The sequence below is a fragment of the Symphalangus syndactylus genome, chromosome 22, assembly GCF_028878055.3.
Source record: "Symphalangus syndactylus isolate Jambi chromosome 22, NHGRI_mSymSyn1-v2.1_pri, whole genome shotgun sequence".
Taxonomy (NCBI): domain Eukaryota; kingdom Metazoa; phylum Chordata; class Mammalia; order Primates; family Hylobatidae; genus Symphalangus; species Symphalangus syndactylus.
This window is the reverse complement of record NC_072444.2, coordinates 47,307,143-47,328,093: the sequence shown is the minus strand read 5'-3', so window position 1 is coordinate 47,328,093 and position 20,951 is coordinate 47,307,143. Positions and strand designations below refer to the sequence as shown.

Genomic DNA, 20,951 nt, shown 5'->3' with positions numbered 1-20,951 from the left:
GTTGAAGCATGTGTCAGAATTTCCCTTCTTTGTAAGGCTGAATAATACCCCACTGTATGTAACATATTTTGTTCACCTATGTAGCTGTAGATGGATTTGCAGATTATTTCCACCGTCTGGCTATTGTGAATAGTGCTTCAGTGAATATGGATGTGCAAATTGCTCTTCCATATTCTTCTTCAATGCTTTTGGATATATATCCAGAAGTGGAATTGCCGGATAATGCGATAATTCTCTTTTTAATGTTTTGAGGAACTGCTATATTGTTTTCCATAATAGCTATGCCATTTTGCCTTCTTACCAAAAGTACACAAGCATTCCAATTTCTCCATTCTAGCCAACAATTGTTATTTTCTGGGTTTTTGGTTTTGCTTTTTAAGTTTGACAGTAGCCCGCCTAGCCCTATAGTAACATGTAGTATTTTGGTTTCATATTCTTAGCACAGTCTTGAACTCATAGTAAACACTTAATTAAATCAACAACAACAAAAATCACTATTAGCAAATTACACTGGTGGAGGAAATATTCCTTTGCTGATAACTAATTTGGACAAAAAGATTGAAATATATAATATGCTTTTTATGAACACATTGGAGGTTCCATGCAGGACCACTAGTTCACATTATTTACACATGACCAAGAACTACACAGCAACTTCCTGATGTATTATTAATTCCTTGTGGATGCCTTCCTGCTTTTCTATGCTTATCCATAAATGCATGAGTGCTTAATTTAATCTGATGTCACTCCCCAAAGCTGGTGCAGAGCTGTACCATTCCTGCTGTCACGGTTAAGAAGGTCAAGTGGCATCGACAAAGGAGGCCTGAACATGAGGACATGCTTCTGGTTCAGACATAATTATAATGATATAGTCAAATTAATATTAAGTTTATGAAAGCTGTACTTTACAAATAATCTATTTATTATTTAAAGGCATCCCTGGGTTCTCTCAAGCCAGGACTGCTGCTCTGACAGAGTGGAGGCATGCCAGGAACAGAGAGCAGACAAATTGTTCAGCATGGTTTAATTTTTTATGCATGTTTTATACATAAGTAAATTGGAACATGGAGATTAGATCACACTCCAGCTGTTTCTTTTTAAACTGTCTTGTCCCTTCTAAGCTACTCCAAGACAATAATCAGCACTTTCTTCTCCCTGGAGTTATATATGAACACAGTGCTAAAGGGATATTAACCTGAGGCAAGTGGATGCACGTTTCCTCTCCAAGCAATGGTCACCATGGATGCCTCCTTTGGCTACTAACATCAAATTGCTTTTGAGCTTTTTCTTGAGGTTTTTTTTTTTTTTTTGGGGGGGATGGAGTCTCGCTCTGTTGCCGAGGCTGGAGTGCAATGGCGAGATCTCAGCTCACTGCAAGCACCGCCTCCCAGGTTCAAGCAATTCTCTTCCTCAGCCTCCAGAGTAGTTGGGATTACAGGCTCCTGCCACCATGCCCAGCTAATTTTTGTATTTTTAGTAGAGACGGGATTTCACCATCTTGGCCAGGCTGGTCTTGAACTTCTGACCTCGTGGTCCACCAGCCTCTAACCCCTGCTGGGGTTAGAGGTGTTTTTTATAAAAGTGAGAACCAGCAAGGTTAAACCAATTGCCAAAGGTTATCCAGCATATTGCTGTGTGAGGTGCTATTTAACAAAGCAGTTTATTATTCTCTGCTCTTAATTAGGTCATACTAAATATAATCAGAAATTATTTTCTCCAAGATAAACTTTTATTTCAATTCGCTAGCACAGAGCTTTTATCTTCCATGCACTTTCTCTGGATGAAATAAATGCTGAAAGAAATGAACATAGAAACAGATCCATCTCACTACAATAGCTATTTAAAGTTGTCTATGGAGAATAATGTCTATAGGCAAACAAAATAAGCCACCTAACAGGTATTCGTTGATTGTTTTTTATATATAAGGTGCTGTTTAGGCAATCACAAAGATTAAAAAATATCATGCAAATGCATGGTCTGTATGCTGAAGGAGCATATTCACTGGCTATGGAAAGAAGATGCCAAACAATCCTAACTCCCCCACAAAACTCAAACGTCTTGTGTGACAAGTGCATCCCCAAAGGTACTGTCAATAAGGACCACCCTAAACAGTGCCTTGCTTTATCTAGCACTGAGAGCCTCCGCTTCCTGAATGAAACCTCTGAACATGCTTCCTTCTCAAGTATCCCTTTCTTGTAAGGGATACTAACCCAGGGAAGATATGTGCATGACTGACTGTGGAGGGGCTTAAATGTGATGCAAACATTTGGACATTGTCATGTTTATGAAGTCAACCAGTGATGCATAAACTGAAAAAGAGTAGTGAATTGAGTTCCTTGGATAGATGAGGTTCAAGATGTTTTGACATGTTATCAAAATCCAATAAAGTGACTATGTTATATCAATAATGCAGAACATTGCATAATTTACAAGTGCTCATTAGGAGGCTGATGATCTCATTCCTTAAGAGGTTAAGGCAGCCACTCAGATAAGTTTCTTCAATGTCTTTGGCAGCTATAATGGGAAGCTGGCATCTACATGACTTTTTTTTCTTATTGAAATCTTAATAGACTTCTGTGTCTCCTACTTATGACTTACAAGCCACTTGGAGCACCCTCAATAAAAATACTCTAAAAACCAAATACCGCATGTTCTCACTCATAGGTGGGAAATGAACAATGAGAACACATGGACACAGGAAGGGGAACATCACACACCGGGGACTGTTGTGGGGTGAGGGGAAGGGGGAGGGATAGCATTAGGAGATACACCTAATGCTAAATGACGAGTTAATGGGTGCAGCATACCAACATGGCACATGTATACATATGTAACAAACTTGCACATTGTGCACATGTACCCTCAAACTTAAAGTATAATAATAATAATAATAAAAAACTCTATAAATACAAAGGCTATATTTTTCTTTAGTTTTAAATGTTGTATTTCCCTCTATCCTTGTAAGTTGTGTTTTTACTCTAATCTTCGTAATTTATTAAGTGATTTCCTCTTTTAATATCATTTAATATTTCAAACATCTTTCCACAAATAATTGGGCCATTATATTACGGGATATGCAATGGTTCCCTAAATCATAGCTATTTCTCAAATAACTTGGCTCAATACGATTAGGAATCCTCTAAAAAACACCAATTATTGTATACCTTTAAATTGGAGTTGATAAGGAGGAAACTACCTTTGAATTATGTTAACTTGATTTAGAAATCTTCAAACAAATGTATCTATTCATCTATGAACATTTAAGTGGAATAATTTAAGAGACATAAAGTGCTCCATTATCTTCAGGATATTTGTTTCTTCATCTGGAGAATCAAATATTTGAGCCAATTAGAAGAAAATAAACAGCTACAAATGATATCAATACTAAACAAAACAAACAAACAATAACTGCTATAGAAAGTTTAAAGAGAGATTTGTGTGGACAAGAATAAAAAATTATAAATCACCAAATAATATACATAGATGATTTCATATACAACCTCCGAATTTTGTCAATCTTAAATAATGAGATAGTTAATTTTACCAAAGTTAATTACTATAATTACTGGGAAATTTTCTTCCTGTTTTTTTTGTTTTTTTTTTTTTTTTTGAGACAGAGTTCTGTCACCCAGGCTGGAGTGCAGTGGCACAATCTTGGCTCACTGCACCCTCTGCATCCTGGGTTCAAGTGATTCTCCTGCCTCAGCCTCCTGAGTAGCTGGGAATACAGGCACCCACCACCACGCCCGGCTAACTTTTGTATTCTTAGTAGAGGCGTGGTTTCACCATTTTGGCCAGGATGGTCTCGATCTTATGCCTGCTGGGATTACAGGCATAAGCCACTGTGCCCAGCCATTACTGGGAAACTTTCTATGTGCTAGGCACTGTGCTATATGGTAAGAAAAAAAATTAGGGATGACAGTTTGCTCTGGCAGATATGAGCTCAACCAAGGTAATTGCCATACAAACAAATATTGCTAAACTTAGAACAAAGTTAAAATAACAAAGTCATGACTCAAACATGAGGTGTTCAAATGGAGGGATTAATTGAGATTTGTTTGAGGTGATTAGGGGACAGGAATGTATGCTAATGGATGCATTTGCTAGGATTATATTGTGTAAGGGACAGGGTATAACAGGATTTATTTCACCTTTGAAAAACAGAGTTACATTTGTTTCTTGTTGTCATTATAACAAATTACCACACATTTAGTGGCTTCAGGCAATACACATCGATTGTCTCACCATCTTGGAGAACAAAGGTCTGTTGGCAGGTGTCCATTTTGTTCTGAGGGCCCTAGAGGACAATCCATTTGTTTCCTTGCCTTTTCCGCCTGGATGCTTTGACTCATGGTTCCCTTCCTCCATCTTCAAAGCCACTTCAAAGCTTGACTTTTTCCTCCCCTCTCAGTTTTCTCTTACTACAGCTAGAAGACTTTCTTTATTTTTAGGGATTGAAGAGATTAAATTGACCCCTCCTGGATAATTCATGATAATCTCCTCATGTCAAGGTCTTAACTTTAATCACATATGACAAATCCCTTTTGCCAGGTAGGGTAACATATTCACAGGTTTCTGGGGTTAGGATGTGGACATCTTTGGGAGAACATTATTCTTCTTACTGGAGATAATTTAATATGTGTAAAATTTGTGTTTTCTTTCTTTTTTTAATTAGCCAATTTTTTCCTGTTGACCAAGTGGGAAAAGCTTTTTGTTAGATACCAATAATAATAAATCTCTACTTTAAAGGAACATAGAGAGGAAGAGATAGAAATAAATATATATGCAGATACGCCTGGGTGTACAAAGGTGGCATGTGTGTAATTCATATGTATATAATCTTTATGTTGTCTCCTGTCTCCAACATTTTCTTTTCTTTTTTGAGACTTAATTTCACTCTTGTTGCCCAGGCTGGAGTGCAATGGTGCAATCTTGGCTAATTGCAACCTCCCCATCCCGGGTTCAAGCAATTGTCCTGTCTCAGCCTCCCTAGTAGCTGGGATTACAGGTGCCCGCCACCATGCCTGGCTAATTTTTTGTACTTTTAGTAGAGATGGGGTTTCACCATGTTGGCCAGGCTAGTTTCCGACTCTTGACTTCAGGTGATCCACCTGTCTTGGATGCCCAAAGTGCTGGGATTACAGGTGTATGCCACCGCCCCCACCCTAACATTTTCTAAATTGTCTAATATTGGGTTGTCTGCAGAAGAGATATTTGGTAAATACCTACTGATGAATAAAGTTTCATCTCTTTTTGCTATATATATATATATATTTTTAAATTTTTGAAGCTTTAGAAAGTGACCACCATGGGTGCTCAAACTGTAAGGAATATGTTGAGATGGTCCTATTTTATCAATAAAATCATAGACAAAGCATAAAACAAACAATTTCTTACACTATATTCATCACTCTCTCTAATCTTGAGCACTGATGGAAAATACAGGCACCAGTCTCCTGAGCCTAATTCATCATATAGTTTAGCCCAAATAAGGAAATTCTTCCTACGGTGCCCTGTCCTGTGGTGCCGACAACTGCGTACTGATAGTGTTGCCTTATATCTCAACTCATTTCTGCACATATGGGTAATTCACGTGAGTCATGTTTGTAACGGCATTGACAACTAGACAGATTTTGCATTATAGCCTCACAAGCAAGAGAAAGGGAGGTAGCACTGCTTGAGTTATGGTGCTGTGCCAGGAAACAAAAACCAGCAGACCATGTGGCCATAGTCATCAGCTCAAATAAATACTTATTGAATAGGGGTATAGTAGGCAGTAGTATTTGTTGACTAATGTATAAGGAACACACACAGACACACGTATACACTGCATGCACTCCAGGTCTGTATCATATGAAATGGTTGTCACTAGCCATATATGATAATTTGAACCTAAATTAAAATTAGTAAAATTAAATAAAAGTAATTCAGTTTCTTAGTCACTGCAGCCACATATTAGTGCTCATGAATCGTGTGTGGCCAGTACCTATTGTATTGGAAAGTTCAGATACAAAATATTTCCATCATGGTGGAAGCTTTTTTGTACAGAAGTGGTCTATATAAAAACATATACATGGCCGGGCATGGTGGCTCACACCTGTAATCCCAGCACTTTGGGAAGCTGATGTAGGCAGATCACCTGAGGTCAAGAGTTCGAGACCAGACTGGCCAACATGGTGAAACCCATCTCTACAAAAATACAAAATTTAGATGAGCATGATGGCAGGTGCCTGTAATCCTGGCTACTCAGGAGGCTGAGGCAGGAGAATCCCTTGAACCCTGGAGGCAGAGGTTTCAGTGAGCCGAAACTGTACCACTACACTCCAGCCTGGGCAACAGAGCAAGACTCCATCTCAAAAAACAAAACAAAACAACACCACCAACAGAACATATACAGAATATAGTCTAAATTTGAATTTTGCTCTATAATATAGCATACTGTCAATGTACTTCTAGTCAAGTACACTTCTCAGATGCAGGAAGAGACCATGATAATTTATCTTTTTTAGATTTCCAATACATTAATTAAGATAATGTTTGACCTGATTTATACATTTTACAATATTTGCATTTAACTACTAGAGGGTTTTTTCTGATAACATGTTTATTTCAAAATTTTCTTTATGTGTATTTGAAGAACAAATAAAGATATCATACTCATCATGGTTCTCCAGAGAAAAAGAACCAACAAAAATACATAAACATGCACACACACGCACACACACACACACAGATATTTATTATAAGGAATTGGCTTACATCATTATGGAGGCTGAGAAGTCCCACAATCTATACAATCTGTAGTGTGCAAGCTAGAAACCCAGGAAAATTGTTCATGTAGTTCAAAAGCCTGAAAGTCAGAGAGTTGATGATATAGATTCCAGTCCATGTTTGAAGGTCTGAGAACCCTTCAGAAACACTGAAGGCAGAAGATTGATGCCCTAGTTCAAGCAGTTAGGCAGACAGCAAATTCATTCTTCTGTCACTTTTTTGTTCTATTCAGGCCCTCAAGGAATGGAATTACGCTGAATCACATGGGGGCAGCAATCTGCTTTACTGAATCCACCAGTTCACATGCGAATCTCTCTTGGAAACCCTCATACACATCCAGAAATAATGTTTTAGCAAATATGTGGGCATCCTGTGATTCAGTCAAGTGGACACATACAATTAACTATCACATTTCCTGTCTGAATGGGAGGCCAGAGCCACATATAGCTTCCCTATTCTTTTTTTGCTAGTATGAACCGCATTAACCCACTGGTTAATAAATATATAACTATGCAAATATATTGTTTAATCAATCAATATCATAGTTTTCAATAACTTTGAATTTTTAAAAATTATTACCTCTGTTTGTATCTGTAGATTTGAAGGTTTAGAGTTTTTAATACATGCTTTAATCCATGTCTGAGAACACGTGCAACAATTTAAACCTCCACTAGTATTGCATGAATATGCCCATATTTATGCCTACTGGAGTTCATGTTTTGCCTAATCAATCTGATTTAAATTATGCTGTAATTTTAATGAATGTAATGTTAATCTGTATTATTCATTTTATTTCCTTGAGCAGCACTTTAAAATATGATAAAAATCTTCATGTTGTACAATCCAGAAAAGAAACAGGGATGAAAGGAGAAATTTTCAGGCAGAAAGAAGCCAATCAATCTTGAACTTCAGGGATTCAACTGAAGAATGTTTCTTGCTAGAAATAGGAGTTGATCAGATAAATGTCAGGTACACATGCATGTGTTATGGTCATCCTGGAAGGGCAAGAAGGGGCTCCACCCAAAGTTCATTCAGCCTGATGACACCACACACACCAAGAGGCTATGATAAAGGTTTTGTTTACAGAATTGAGGCCTTAAGGAGAGGAGGGCAGGTCTCTCAAGCAGTTCAGAAGTATCTTGGGAGAGCAAGAAAGGCCTGGGTGTTCATTGCATTTAGTGTATGGGACAGTCCTCTGGTGCAGTCAAGAACTTGTATGGTTTTAATCGCCCACTGGCACCAAAGAAGGAAACACCAGCCTTTTTCATCGGCTTGCCCATTGAGAGGCACAAGGGGAAGAGGAGAGGGTGAGACTTTAAAGCTGCCAGCAATTAGATATCAAAAAGTGGGGTCACATTCCTCCTTACAGTATGTCTCTGTGTGTTTTAACCATCCTCAACTGCTATCTTATCTGTGTGTGTAATTCTATTCTGTGTATCTACAAGTAACTCAATTTTATGGAATTGCTTTGTTTGCTTTCAGCCTTTGTTTTCTATAGCTTCAGCAACAAGTCCTTGATTTGCTGTCTCCTTTCCTTTGTTCACAAGCATCTCTGGGATGCATAATCTGGGAATCTAAAAAATTTTGTTATGTTGAAAGTTTTTCTAAATCCCATTTCCCAAAAAACTTAATCAATAAAAGAAGTGTTTTGCCTTCAAAAAATAAGTCAATCACTTTCACGTAACTTGTGTTAAGACAGTTCCCAAATCCAGTTTCTAACTCCTAGTCCTTTAAATAGCAATCTTGTGAAGAAGAGGATGACAATGTCTACTGCAGGCAATCTTAGGTCTCCCATCTTGGGAGTCAGCATTCTAAGATAGTTTTCAAGATTCCCAGTCCATAACATATGTGCCTTGTATTATTCCTGGGTTTGTGAATATAATTAAAGAGTCACGTCCATGATGAAGTTATGTTATACCACATAGTTGATGTCAAAAAAGGGAGAATCTAGATTGACATGACCTAACCAGATGAGCCCTTAGCACTGAGGTCTTCCTAAAGGAGATGCTCCATTGCTGGCTTTGAAGATGGAAAGGCTACCTTCACTGAGCCTACAAGTGTCTAAGGAAGTTATGGACAGCTCACTGGATCCTCATTAGTTTCTTCCTGCAGCTCAGTCTCCTTTGACTTTTGACTCCAGTGACTAAGAATAGTGTTTATTGAGGGACCCTACTTTGTGCTATGCACTGTTCTTCAAATAGTCACAGTTGGAGACTGAGCTGTTGGCGTAAGATTTCTGTCATGGTCAAAAATGTTCTCAAACTTCTCTGACGCCAGTCAAATAAAACCCATGAGCACAGCATCCTCTTTATTTTAGGTAAAACCTCATTGGTGACCCTAAATGATAGGACTCAGGTGGTAATGTACAATATCTCTCAAGCTTGCCCCCTGAGACAGGGTTGGGATGGAGAAATTCACCAGCAGAAGAAATCTGTCTGATCCTATGAAAGCTAAGATATCCAGAACAGCTTCAAGCATCTGGATTTTTAAAAGCTTGCCACACTCCTTAATTCAGTGGTTTTCAAATGTGTGTTTCCTTGGATTAGTGAAAAATATTCATTTCATGTTTCAAGATTGGTTGAAAAGGTATGTGGTTTTATTAGCAAAGTTCTCTAAAGTGCTGAAAAAGCAAGAGAACCTACTACCAAAAAACATAAACTGGAAAGATAGCTAAAACTTTATTGTTTTAACCCATTTAACATATCTCTGATTATCTAAAGAATGTATGTACAACTGTACTCCTTTGTTATTTTATGTTTGTCGTGGATTTTCTTTGTCTAGGCTAACTTAATATCTGTGCCATCCTCCCCAGTGCAAACTCTCCTCTTGCCATGAAGTTCAGTATTTCTTAGGCCATCAGAGATAAAGAATTAAACAAACATATACTAAGCATCTACTGGCCGTCAAGTACTGTGCCTTCATGCCTTTTTGCCTTTTGCATAGAAGGCTACATGTCGGTTCCAGTTAGGATTTTTTGAGGTAGGCACGAATTTTACCATTTTGGAGGAGAACAAACTGAGGATAAAAAAGGTAAATTACTTGCTCTAAAGTCACTACTCACTGCAATTATCCATGTTTCTTCATTACAAAATGTTAATTTTAAGAAGCTATGATAAGTTAACTGATGTTGCTCTGACTTCAATACATTTAAATAGTCTCGGTTTCCTACAGGAGGAAAAAAATTACCTGGATGGCCAGGTGTGGTGGCTCATGCCTGTAATCCCAGCACTTTAGGAGGCTGAGGTGGGCAGATCATGAGGTCAGGAGATCCAGACCATCCTGGCTAACATTGTGAAACCCCATCTCTACTAAAAAAAATACAAAAATTTAGCTGGGCATGTTGGCATGCACCTCTAGTCCCAGCTACTCAGGAGGCTGAAGCAGGAGAATCACTTGAACCTGGGAGGTGGAGGTTGCAGTGAGCCCAGATGGCACCACTACATTTCAGCCTGGGTGACAGCATGAGACTCCATCTCAAAAAAAAAAAAAAAAAATTACCTGGATAGTCCTAACTGTCTCTTCATAACAATTGTGCCCCTGAATTGGGGTTGCCACACAAAAGCCCACAAAAATAAAAACACCCTTATGAGTATTCCAAACCATTCTCCTCCTAAATGAATTAAAATCTAAGAAGCACTGAAAGAGCATAGGAAGCCAATCTTGAGTTTATGTCCAGTACCTTTGAGAATAGAAAGAGGAGAAAGAAAATGAGATTGGTACCATTGGTCTCTCCAATTCAGGTAACATGGCTGAGGCACATAGAATTACTGACAAGACGCAACGCGAGACTCAAATCTCAGTCAAGCTGTTCGTGGAAGCAAGATGAGGACAGAGTCTTTCTTGAATGTGGTAGAAATAGAGCCAGACTTAAGCAATATCTCCCTTAGTTAAGCATTGTTGATTTGTTAAATATGACTAAATGATCCCATGTGACAGCTTAAAACAACACAGAGAAATACAACGCTTTTTTTTCTTTCCTAAATTATTTTGGGAAATCACCAGGCCTCTTTTAAGAATACGTTAAGCCAATCTTGTATTAATTACCAATTTTTTAAAAAATTGCAATTATTAGAAAAATGGAATTTTGCATTTTTCAAAGGTATCTTCTGATCTTCAGAAACCTTTGTTCTTTAGTTAACTAATTGTATGCAAATGAAAAATCAGTAAGCATATTTAAATGTAAATTTTACATCATTTTTCCCCTCACTTTTAAAGTAGTTCTAGTTCTTTCCTTGGTTTTGCGCCATTATATCAAAAATGTGATTTATTTATGTTTTCATTTCTTCAGTATACCTAAGATGTGAAAACAATTTGTGCCATCAGTAAAACATCATTTTAACAAATGACCCTAGAAAGCCTCACTACTTCCAACCACCTTCCTCTCCCTCTCCAGAGGAACCAGAGCACTGAGGTTCACACGGAAGAAGCTGGAGCACTTTGTGTCCTAACTAGAGTTGCTGTGAGCCCAATTCTTATCATGCTGTCACCACTTCACCGCCAAACCAGAGGCTTCCACCCATGACTCCCCTGAACTTGTCCAGTTTCTATGTCAGTTAAGCAGTTGTAAGTAAAGTCAGCTATTTGATACCAATGTGGTGGACACAAAGGAACATGAGGACAAAAGGGGATGAGGGCAAATCCCTGCTGAACATGTGGTCTGTGCCCCATACTGCACAAGGCATTTTGCATATTCCATGTCATTAAATACTCATAACTATGAAAACTAGCTGTCACTGTAGTCATTTTCAAGTGACAAATATTAGTATCACATTTGAAAAAAAAAAATCGAACAAGTAAAGAGATTTAAGTCCAGATGGTTTTTCTGAGTCCAAATCCCTTGAGGTGATATGATTTACCTTGTTATGTTTATTTGTTTTGTTTGTTTGTTTCATCTTCCTCCCACTGCCTTGCTTTCCCCCAAACATACACATATAAACAAAACCAGAAGGTTTTCTTGGCCTTTCCTTATATATAAATTCAACAAATAGTATTCATGGGGTGTGACAGAAGGGCTTTGCCAAGGGCTCCTATAAAACAATACTTCCCCATTGTGTTTGTCAGCTTTTGAAATTTTCATCATTTGAATTCTTAAAGTATTATGGGTTTCACCTGTCTCACTACCCACATATTAATTTAATCCTCATAAACATTCGTCTTATTTCAACTGTGCCTATGCCTGGTTCTAATGATAATCCTGCATTAGATAAATAAAAGTTATTATATGTGAATCACCTGAACCAAATACATAATTTTTATTCTGATACCAAGCCCATGCTGGTAAGTTGGATCACATGACATAGAACGTCCAGGAACCTGTCTCACCTGTGATCTCCACAGGTGCTACAAGCCAACTGTGAGCAGCTCAGAGTCCTTCACCCATGCGTTCCTTCTTGCTCCTGCCTAACCCTGCAAGACGTCAGCCTCCTCTTTGCAATCACTCACCTGGTTCAGGCCTGATCATTCCGATGGGAGAGTAGAGGTATGAAATCGTGAGAGAAGAGCTGATGTTTATCCCTCTTCAATCCATGATTCCATCCGTCTATAAAAGATGATGAGTAATAACTGCTTTGCAGTGCTGTGAAAATTACATAGAAAACAGCTCTCTCAGTGCTCTATATGCATTCTTTGAGTTTAGTCATTGTATCATTTTTAGAGGGCAAATTTCATTTCATCTTAAAAATTGGCTGCCATTATCTCATAGGCTGAATTAGTTAATTTCTGTCTAACCCCTCAGACAATGAGAGAAAATTAAATAACAGACACATTATATAAATTTAAGTGCTTTAACAGTGCCTTGCACATAGCCAACATTACCCATACATATAATAAACTACCTAAGTATGTACCTATAATCTATCCATTAGCCTATTTTCTATGTATTTATGTATCCATTTATCTGTGAAGAGGGACAAAAAAGTAAATCCATTTTATGTAAGTTGGTGTAAGTGATCTTTCAAGGACGAGATACAGAGAGATATATAAAAACAAATAAAATAAGCCCTTTAGGGATTTGTATGTAAGAATTATACACAAAAAAGGCTTAGAAATACTCAAAAAAATATGAAGTGCAGGCCAAATCTGACGTGCAGTTGGAAGGCATTCTGTGTGCTCAGAAGAGGGAGAATTGCAGGCTAAGGAAATCAGGGAAGTCTTTGGAATATGGAACTTAAAAGATGAATAAGGGAGATTACTTCTGCTTGCCAGGCACTAAGGATGGATATAGATATTTTGTATGACTTATCTCACCAATTTTCACAGCACCACAAGGTGGATAGTACTTGTCATCATTGTAGAGATGAAAAAACCAAGACCAAGCTCACACAGCTGCTGTGAAGCAGAGCAGGCATCCTGGACTCACAGTCCTTTATTCTTCACGAGATGCTGCCTCTTCGAGGAAGAACAGAGACCTGGTTGGGGAAATGGCAAACTCAAAGATGTGTCTGGGAAAGGGGGAGGAAAAGACATTTTATTGAAGTAGAAGGTATGAGATAGTTTTGGCTTTTATATTTATTTTAAGATAAAGGAAAAAAAAGAGAAAATGTAATCATTATAGACTATAGAACAAATCAGCATTTTTGAAGTGTTTTGTACATAAATCAATAGCTAAAAGAGAAGACTGAAATGTTCCCACCACAAGGAAATAATAAACAATTAAGAAAATGGATATACCTATTCTCTAATTTGATCATTTCACAATGTATACATGTATCAAAATATCACCTTGTACCTCACAAATATATGCAATTTTTGTCAATTAAAAATAAAATAAAATGTTCAAAATGAAGAAAATAGAATAAGACAAAAGTGATGGAATGTTGCTTTCAAGATTGTTTTGTAAAAGACTGATTTCTGTCTGGAACACTTTCTCTGGTCATCTAGCTTGCTAGCTCTAATGATGCTAACTGCTATACAGAGAGGCCCACTGGCAAGGATCTGAAGGCAGCCTTTGGTTAACGGTGAAAAAAATAAGATCCTCAGCCCAACGGCTCACAAGAAACGTCATCAGGCCACATAAGTAAGCCTGAATAAAGTCATTCTGAAATCAAGCCTTGAGATGAAACCACAGCTCCTGCCGACATCTTGCTAACAGTCTGTTGGACCCTGAAGCAGAGGGTCACAGCTCAGGTACATCCAGATTATAGGTATACAGAAAATGTGAGATAACGAATGGTATTTCAAACCACTACATGTTAGCAATCATAGCAATAGAACCCTAGCACATCGTGCTATGGGAGTTTAAACTTTATCGTGTTTTTTTATGGGTACATGTACACACACACACAGATACATACACCTTAGCAATCTCATTACTTTTTTATGATTTGGACAGTCCAATGTACTGTCCAATTTAGGTACATATTTCCAAAATAAGACATGTTCTCAGGTGCTAAAATGAGTTGAATACCCTTAGAAATTAAAATGGAGCCTGGATACAAAATAACTCTCAAATCTCACAAGCATTAGGCATAAGAGAAGCTTATGAAAGAAATTGTAGTTCTACTAGAAAAAGAAATCCTGAAAATCAAGAAGATAACACCTTTCTTTTTACAATACAGAAGACAATCTTCTACAAAATTAAATGCACACTCACAACATATTTTCTTTATATTTTATTTTATTTTTTTTTTGAGATAGGGTCTCACTCTGTTGCCCAGGCAGGAGTGCAGTGGTGCAGTCATGACTCACTGCAGCCTCAACTACCTGGACTAAAGAGATCCCCCTGCCTCAGCCTCCAAGTAGCTGAAACTACAGCTGCCTGCCACTATGCCCAGCTATTTTTTTTTTTTTTTAATTTGTAGAGGTGAGGTCTTACTATGTTGCCAAGGCTGGCCTTGAACCCCTGAGGTCAAGCAATCCTCCCACCTCAGCCTCCCAAAGTCCTGGAATTATAGGCATGAGCCACTGCATCCAGCCATATCTTTTAATGACAACATTGCAGGGCTAATTCATTTTTTCCTGGAATGATTTAATGGCATTTATTGTTATTGTCCTCACCTACAGGCAGTGGCAGTATCTAGTTTTCCCTCTCAAAATGTTCAGGGGATAATATTCAGTATCTTTAATTAGTAAGATTCAAGGGCCGTCAACTCGGCATCTCTGTAAAGACATAAAAATAACAAGAGAAACAATAGAAAATAGGCAACACAAAGGAAAGCTGAAGGTGTCAGTGAAACTTTTCTAATACAATACACTTTAAAGAAATATGTACTTTAACAATCCTATTGGATTTTTTATTGTTAAGTGAAATTATAAGTTGAAGTAAAGCTGAGAAATGGAACTTTAACCCAAATAAAGCATGGCTATCTAGCCGGTTGATTCAAGGGGCCCAATCTACTGATTTCTTCTCAGAACATGAGGCAAAGGCCATGCAGTGTTCGAGGTGAGAAGTTTCCAACTGTGCAGTAATTGCTAGTAGCAGCACAATAAACAAATGTTCTTACCAAAAGGCAGATAGACTGAAATTGCTAGAGCCAGGACAATAAATGCATAGAGAAATGAGTTAAAGAAATGCATTCTAATTGAATGCGTTGTACAACTTATCACCACAGACCAAAGCTAATACTTAATATAATTCACAGAAAGCAGGAGAACATGCAATAATCTGACACTTGCAATTGCATAAACAGCATACAATTAAATGCAGTGGAAGTATAAAGTAATGAGACTGTTGAGGTGTATATGTGTGTATGTTCAAGTGTATGCTTGTACAAAAATGTGGCAGGAATTAGAACTTTAAATGAGTGCTGTTTCTTTTCCTTTGGAAAAAAAAATGTATATTGCAGTGATATCATACATGTCTTAGTTTAGTAATTATGAATATTTTTACTTAAGGATCCCTCAGAGGCAGTTGCTGAGGCACACCCTAAGATAAAATGTTCATGGGGTGGGGGTGGGGTGGGGGCAGGTAACCTAACTAATCTTCGCAGATTGCCTAAAATAAGGAAAACATGATGGGGTCAGATAATGTGGAAAGTGAGTACTCCACATATGGAAGACACCTCCACTCAGCCCGGGCTAAGTGATGCCATGAGGGCCCTCTATTACCAGACTCTCATTTTTCAAGGGAAGTTAGAAATCTTTATTTAATATAAATTTTCCTGATTTTTAGGTTAGTAATTAATCCAAGTATAAAATTATTTTGCAGACTAAAATGCTTAAGGAAAAGAAAACACATCTATGGTTTAGATTCAGCCCAAGATGACTCCTGTATAATCAGTCCATGAATTCCAATGGCAACTCAACACTCAACTCAATACAACTCAACGCTGCTTGATTGAAAGCATAGGAAGATATACACAATGGAAAAAAATCAAGGATAAGGCTACAGTAATAGAATTATGTGTAACTATTTTATTCGTTAGAGTCTTCCAGAGAAAGAGAACCAATAGTATGTAAGATATGAGAGAGATTTATTTTAGGGAATTGGTTCATGCATTTATGAGCCTTCAAATTCTGCAGGATAGGGAAGCAGGCTGCAAATCCAGGGAAAAATCAATGTTGTAGTTCAGGTCCAAAGGCCTTCTTTTGGCAGAATGTCTTCTCCCCTGATGAAATCAGTCTCCATTCTGTTAAGGCCTTCTACTGATGGGATGAGGCCCATCCACATCATAGAGGGTGAACTGCTTTACTCAGTCTATCAATTTAAATGTTAATCTCATCCAAAACATGCTCATGGAAACATTCAGAATAGTGTTCTGGCCACTGTGGTCCAGGTGATTTGACACATAAAACCAACTATCACAACCCCAAATACAACAAGATCACTGTGTCAAGCTTCCCAAGAGACTACTGGAATAAATAACCTATGCTTCGTTCTGTTGTTTGGATAGAAACCTCTAGTGAAATTAAAGTTTGCTTGTTTGCAAGTGACTGCTTCCAAAAGAAAATAAATACTTCTGTGAAATCAAAAGAAAATTATGATTCTATTGTTTTTGTTTTAGAGAATCTTCAAAATAAATAAAGAACTTTAAAATGATCCTATTGTTTCTGTTCTAGAGAAATATTGCTTATTTGCAGAATTGTTAATCAAGTAGACAAGAGAGGAAAATTTTAATACCACTCAAAGCATCATAGAATTAAATCATTAAGCAATTTTGTATTGGGGATTTTAGAATTATGTACAGCTATTCATCTTTTTATTTATCTTTTATATAAGATTTGAGCCTGATTTTTAAAAGACACAATCAATAAAATATATAAATACTAAAATATATTCTAGAACAGATACATAACTTTAAAACACCAATTTGAACACAACATGATGAAAGTAAAATGTTGGCGTGCAAGTCATAAAGAATCACAGAGCTTTTAAAGATATTTTGTTCTAAACTTCCTGGAAGCCAATGCTAGAAAGGTAATGTGAAAAGGTATTTAGTTTCATTGTGGCTAAGGAGACTGACTCAGTGACTCACTAGCTAAACAATTTGTTTGTTCCTAGATAAGAACATGGGTGCATAACACATAAACTCCAGGATAATGATAGGTACTACTGTAGGACCTAAGCATTCCTGACTCTTCCATTTAGTAACTATTTAAGGATCACCATTAACATTTACTTATTTGAAATGTTACTCCGTTTCTTTGAAAATAGAATTTCTTTGTCCCCAGGATATGAATCAAGCCAGCATACAATACCTGATGTTCATGCCTCATAGAAATTCAAACAAGTCTACAAATACATCTATCCAAGTTTATCCATGTTGTAGAATGTACTAGAATTTCATTCCTTTTTAAGGCTAAATAATATTCTATTGTAGCTAAGATACCACTTTGCTTATCTATTTAACTGTTGACAGATATTTAGGTTGTTTCTACCTGTAGGCTATTGTGAATAATGCTGATGTGAACATTGGCGTACAAGTATCTGTTTGAGTATTTGTTTTCAATTTTTGGGTATACAATGAGAAATGAAATTGCTGGATCATATGATAATCTTATGTTAAAATCTTTGAGGAATCACCAAGCTGTTTTTCATAGCAGTTGCACCAGTTTAAATTCCCACAATAAACAAGAAGGTCAGTTTTTCCACAATTTTCGCAAACACTTTTTTAAAAATAGTAGTTATCCTAATGTTTTTAAAATGGTACTTCAGTTTGGTTTTGATTTGCATTTTTTTAATGATTCAAGGTATTGGACATCTTTTCATGTGCTTATTAGCCATATATGTTTTACTTGGAGAAATATCTATTCAAACCCATTGCTCATTTTTGATTTGCTTGTTCTGTTTGTTGTTGTTGCGTTGTAGAGACGCTTTATATATTTTTGTATATTATCCCTTACTAAATCTATAATGTGAAAATATTTTCTCATTTTGTGGATTTTTTTAACTCTTCCGATAGTGTCTTTTGGCAAACAAAAATAATAATTTTAATGAAGTCCAGTTTATCTACTTTTTGTTGCCTGTGAGTTTGGTGTTTACCCAAGAAATCATCAGTTATTCCAATGACATCTAGCTTTTGCCAAGTTTTCTTCTAAGAATTTTGTCATTTTAGTTGTTACTTTCATGTCTTTGATTTTATGTGTTAATTTTTTATATGGTATAAAATTAGTTAACCTTCATTCTTTTTTATATGGATATCTAGTTTTCCTAGCTCTGTTAGAATAACTATCCTTTCTTCATTCAATAGTCTTCGAACCATTGTTCAAAATCTTTTGACCATTTATGCAAACGTTTATTTTGTGGCTTTCTTTCTATTTAATTGGCCAAAATGTCTGCTGTTATGACAGTACCATATTGTTTTGATTACTATAGCTTTTAAATAGATTTTAAAGTTGAGAAGCATGGGTCCTCCATCTTGATCCTTCCTTTTCAAAATTGTTTTTGCTATAAGGGTTTGCTTGAGATTCCAAATACATTTTAGGATTCTTTTTCTATTTCTGCTAAAGCACCATTGTGGTTTTGATAGAGATTGCATTGAACTGTAGAAAGCTTTGGACGGTATTGTTATATTATCAATATAAAGTCTTCCAATCCATAAACATGAAATTTGTCTCCATTTATTATGTCTTCTGAGAATTCTTTCAGTAAAGTTTTGTAGTTTTCAGTGCACATTTCTTTTGCCACTTTTCTTATGCTTATCATTATTCTTGATTTTATTGTAAGTACATTTTTTCTTTATTTGCTTTTTGATAGCTTCTTGTTAGTGTATAGAAACACAACTGATTTTTGTGTATTGATTCTGTATCTCATAACTGGGGAATTTATTTATTGATTCTAATAAATGTGTGTGTACATATTTTTTAGATTTTTTTGCGTATAAGATTATGTCATCTGTGAACAGGAATATTTTGACATCTTCTTTTCCAATATGGATATATTTTATCTCTTTTTCTTGCCTCACTGCTATTTCAAAGACTTTTCAGTGCTATGCTGAGAAGTGGGAAATGTGTGCACCCTTGTCTTGCTCCTGTTCATAATGGGGGAGATCTTTCATCTCTCATCATTTACTATGATATTAGCTGTGGGTTTTTCATGTATTGACTTTATCATAGTGAGTAGTTAACTTGCTTTTAGTGTATTTGGTGTTTTTATCATGAAAGGGTGTTGAGTTTTTCAGAATACATTTTTGGCCTCTATAGAGATAATCATTTTCCCTTTGTTCTAATAATGTGGTTTATTATATCAATTAATTTTCATATCCTAAAACTTGTTTACAATCCGAGAATAAATTCCACCTGCTCATGGTATACAATCCTTTTAGTATGTTGTCAAATTTGCCAGTATTTTCTTGAAGATTTTTGTACCAGTACTCACAGAGGATAGTGATCTATAGTTTTTTCTACTTTTAGCAATTCTTTCTGATTTTGGTATAGGGTAATGTTGGTCTCAGCAAATACGTTAGGAAGAATTTCCTCTTCTTCAATTTTTTGAGTGCTTAAGAAGCATTGTCGTTAGTTCTTTTATGTGTTTGGTAACATTTACCATTGAAGCATCTGGTGGAGGGCTTTCTTTTTTGGGAGATTTTCAATGACTGCTTCAATCTGCTTACTAATTAAAGGTCTATTCAGGTTTTCTACTAATCATAATTCAGTCTTGGAAGACAGTGTGTTTCTAGAAAGCTGTTAATTTCATCTAGGTTATCCAAATTGTTGGCATACAGTTGTTCATAGTATTAATTTATTTATGTAAAGTCTGAAGTAATATCCCAAATTTTATGTTTGATTTATTAATTTGAATCTCCCTCTTTTACTCTAAACAATCTCACTAATGATTTGTCAATTTTCGTGATCTTTTCCAGCAAACAAATTTTGGCTTTATCTGACTAAATCTATTGTCTTTCTAGTCTATTTATCTCTGTACGAATATTTATTATTTCCTTCCTTATGCTAGTTTAGTTTTAATTTGTTCTTTATCTAGTTCTTTAAGGTGCAGTTGCATTCTTGATTTGACAGTTTTTTTAAATGTACATTTTTACAGCTCTATCTTTTCCTCTTAGCACTGCTTTCACTGCATTCCGTAAGTTTTGGTATGTCATGTTTTTATTTTTATTTTCCCAACAGTACTTCCTAATTGCACTTGTGATTTCTTTTTTGACTCATTAGTTGTTTGTGTTATTTAGTTTCCATTTATTTGTGTATTTTTCAGTTTTCTTTCTATTATTTATTTTTAGTTTCATCCCATTGTGATTGAAAAAACACTTTACATGTTTTTAATATTTATAAATTTATTAAGACTTGTCCTGTGGCTAAAAACACAATCTATTCTGAGGAATGTTTTATATTCACTTGAGAAAAATATGTATTCTGCTGGTACTGGGTCAAGTTTTCTATATATCTGTGTTAGGCCCAGTTAGTTTAAAGTGTTGTCTAAGTCTTCTATTGTAAATCTTTCTAGATGTTCTATTCATTATTGAAATTGAAGATTTGAAGTTTCCAGCTATTAATTCTATTTCTCCTTTCAATTATAGTAACATTTGTTTAATATACTTTGAGACTGTTATATGTGGTAAATATATGTTTATAATTGCTATGTCTTCCTGCTTAATTGACTCTCCTATTAATATAGAATGTGCTTTTTAAAACTATTGTGTAACAGGTTTTAGTTAAAGTCCATTTTGTCTGAAATTATTATAATATAGTCATCCCTGATTTGCATGAAATAAGTTTTGATTACTATTTGCATGAAATATGTTTTCTCATATTTTCAGTTTCAATCTATTTGTCTATTTAATACTAAAGCG

General features: G+C 36.1%; 1 long non-coding RNA gene across 1 annotated transcript in view; it reads right to left on the bottom strand.

The window, feature by feature from the left end:
• LOC134735559 (uncharacterized) overlaps window positions 1–12,311 on the bottom strand; it is a 38,929-nt gene extending 26,618 nt beyond the window's left edge. Inside the window, exon 1 of the long non-coding RNA XR_010118757.1 lies at window positions 12,214–12,311. This is a non-coding gene — a long non-coding RNA (uncharacterized lncRNA). The remainder of the gene's footprint in view (window positions 1–12,213) is intronic.
• Between the last annotated feature and the right edge of the window lie 8,640 nt (window positions 12,312–20,951).